Below are 3535 nucleotides of genomic sequence, written 5' to 3'. Positions count from 1 at the left end.
TTTCTAATGAACTGTTTTTAATTTCATGATTGAAGGAATTTTTTATCAAATAAATGGGTAAATAAAAAAGTGAATTAATAAATGAGAAGAAAATGAAAGAATAAACGAAAATAATTTAAATGAGTGAATAAAATAGCAAATTAATAAGAAAATAAATGAAGGAAGGAGTAAATAAGGAAATAATTAAATAAAGGAATGTAAATGAACTAATTCAAAGTTTCCCAAACATCGGTCCGCAGACCCCCGGGGTCCGCGAGTCCATGCCAGGGGTTTCGCGGTGCTACCAGCTAAAACGTTAAATATAATTGAGATTGAAGGACGAGTAACGATATTTTAATTCGAAAAGAAAGCCCATTTATGAGGAATAAAAGTTCTTGCTTAGGTACATGCAGGACGCAGAAATCCCTCCTCCCCACCCCGGAACTATTAGAAGTCAACACACTACACATTAATTAATTTTGTGTACGTGACGAAGTTCATATTGTTACAAAACTATTGAGGAAAGTGCAAACATTTTTACAACTGTGATATTACACTTTAAATAAAACTTTTGCTCCAAAAATTTTAAAACTAAATTTAATAGTAAACATTCAAAATTTCTAGCAATGGCTGAAATAGATCAAATGCTATAACTTGCAGTCGATTTTAACAATGAGATCGTTTCCGAAATTTTAAAGTATTTTTTTTTCTCTCAAAGAGCATGCTTAAAAACATAGGATTTGAGAATTTTTGAAATAATTTGACAAAGTTTAATATGTTTCAACAATTATTTTAATCAGTGCGCAGATTCGATTTCATTTTTTACGCTTCTGCGCAAGGCTTCACATTTGACTAGCATTCACTGACGCCATTAGCACAGACCGCAGTATTTAATTCGCTTCTTAAATATCATAACCTGAAAGCGCGGTAGACAGCAAGCGTAAGCATTCAGCGAGCCAGTGGAGTACGCGCCAAAATTCATCACTGTTTTGCTCACAACTTCAAAAGTTCATTTTTAATTGTAAACTTGTTGTAGAAATTTATTGATAACATTTTTATTCCTAATTGAATTTCAAATAGAATTTACTTCCATAACTCAGAAAAATAATTTTAGAAAAAGAAATGAAAACCAGATAAGTGCTCTGAAAAATATACAGAACAATGAATAAATAAATTTTATGGGAAAAAAGCGTGAAAATATATTAGAAAAAAGAATAGATTTAACTGTATCATTTTTTTTGCGCGAGGGGGCAAGGGGGGGAGGGCTCCCTGAAGTTCGTAATTTTTCCGGAGGGGGTCCACGGGAGTCTGAAATTTGGGAACCTCTGAACTAATTAATAAATGAACACGTACGTGATTTGATAAAAGACTGAATTAGTAAATGATATGAATTATTTCACATAGCGCCATCCACTTTGCTCCGCATGGACAGGAAATGCTTCATTGTACAAAGCATTTACTATACAAATATGCTTAATATTAAGCAAATAATGCTGCACTGAATATTAGTAGGTGTCATTTAATATTTCAAACGTTAATAACAAGAACTTTATCCTTTAATATTACCAAAAATATTTTTTGACAACAAAATATTACAATATACGTATCATTTTTTTTTTAAACATTGCTTGTATTATTATACTGTTTGATTTTTAACGTCCTGTTTGAAGACTTATTCTATGGCAGTTATCAAATCAGAATTCTCCGAACTGAGAACAATCGTTGAAATTTACTCAAATAATTTAGCGAGTTCCAGTGTTTCGACTTTATCAGGAGAATGGATCGTGTAGAAGATGAAAGAGTGGTAAAGGAAATTTTTGATGTATTAAAAAATTTTAAGAGGGTCAGATCTATTTAAAGAGCAGTGTTGGTCAAAAGTGCTTAAATGATCTTGTTCTGATATAAACATACAGAAATATCAAAGTTTGATGAGGAAATAACTGGAGATTTTTTTTAAGTATAAGGGACGTCTCAATTTTTTATTGTTTAAAATATTTTTCTGCGTTAGCTTAAGTGAATTCTTACACTATGATTGGTAAAAACTCTCCATTATTTCTCTCTCCTAATTAAAAAGTATTTAAATCTTATAACTCAAACATAAACCGTGAGGTTAATTGTCATTTAAAAAATGAGAAGAAATGGAAGAATGAGAGAACTGTAATCATACCGAAATAAAAGAAAAACTATTTCTTGTCAAGTAAACGTAACAAGTCAGAATCAGGAAAGAGCCTGAAACAGTTTCTTTCGGTGTATATACAGCTGTCCCATTCCTCCCACCCTCCCCGACTCTCCTGCAATTGGCGCATAACTGGTTAAAATTGATAATAAACAGCCATGAATATGCAGCACAATCTACAACAAAGTCTATTCATTAATAGCTGTGCAAACTCATGTGTGACTGAATGACATTTTTGATTAAAAACAATAGTCTGAGGTATTATATAGTAAAATAATTTTCATTAAACCTGATATTTTTTCTTTTTCCATTTCTTTTTTCATAACTAAAGTACTAAAACAAAAACAGAAAGATATAGTATTTTTATAGGTTTTATTTTTCAATTTTTACACTATTCTTTGTTTCATAAGTATATATAGTGACATTTTTGTCAACAAAGTTTTCGAACTTCTTATTACCAAACGAAATTTATGTGAATTCGGTATAAATTAATTCTTTTAAGTGAAGAGTACTTTTAAGATACCGAAGTAACAATAAGAAACTGTTAATCTGAATAATGATTTATGCTTCAGATTAAAATAGTTGAGGTTTAGGTGCTGTGACGACATGACAAGAATGCTTAAATTCTATTAATAACGATAAAAGTAACAATATTTTAAATAAAAAAAACAATCAAAAAAAAAAAAAAATCACACTTGGCTCATATAAATTTAGTAAATATGTATAATGGGGAAAAATTTGTAAAATCATATCAATAAAATTAGTTTAAAAAAAATCGTTTAAGTTATAATTTTCATGGAATTTCCCAAGATATTTAATGAAAAATAGTTCTTGCACTGAATTCTTTGTAATTGTCATCCAGCGAAGCCAGTGTTTTAGCTTCGAAAGGAGTATAATTTGTTTTTGTGGAAGCGAAATTCATCTTTTAGTGATAAATAGAAGGAAAAAAGACACTTTCGTTCGAAAATCAGCTTAACAACGTGCTTCAAAATCAACAACGAGGCCGTGCTAGCCGTGCCCTCGACCGTCGACTTTGCCTTTCCTGTAAACATTATCCCACCAAAAGCATTCTGTAGAAAACTAGCCAAGTCTCGATGGAGCTGTTTGTTTATCTCTAAAAAGTAATGAAATCTAAACAAAGTCATGACAAGTCGAAGGTTCCTTACTGCGATTTCTTTATTGTTATAGTTAATGCTGTGTGACTTGGCCGTTAAACATTCTTTATACGTTAGTGGGTACAAGTCAATTTTGTTTACACGTTTTCCAAGTGGCAATTTTCCATCGTCAATGGGCAGCGGTTCTGGCGACAGATTGGTGCAATCGTGTCATGAAGCACCTGTTTTTGTACCCTTGTGTATGCTCTTTAACGGCTAAGTTACA

This window comes from Uloborus diversus, unplaced genomic scaffold (assembly GCF_026930045.1).
Source record: "Uloborus diversus isolate 005 unplaced genomic scaffold, Udiv.v.3.1 scaffold_435, whole genome shotgun sequence".
Classification (NCBI taxonomy): domain Eukaryota; kingdom Metazoa; phylum Arthropoda; class Arachnida; order Araneae; family Uloboridae; genus Uloborus; species Uloborus diversus.
This window is presented reverse-complemented; position numbering follows the sequence as displayed.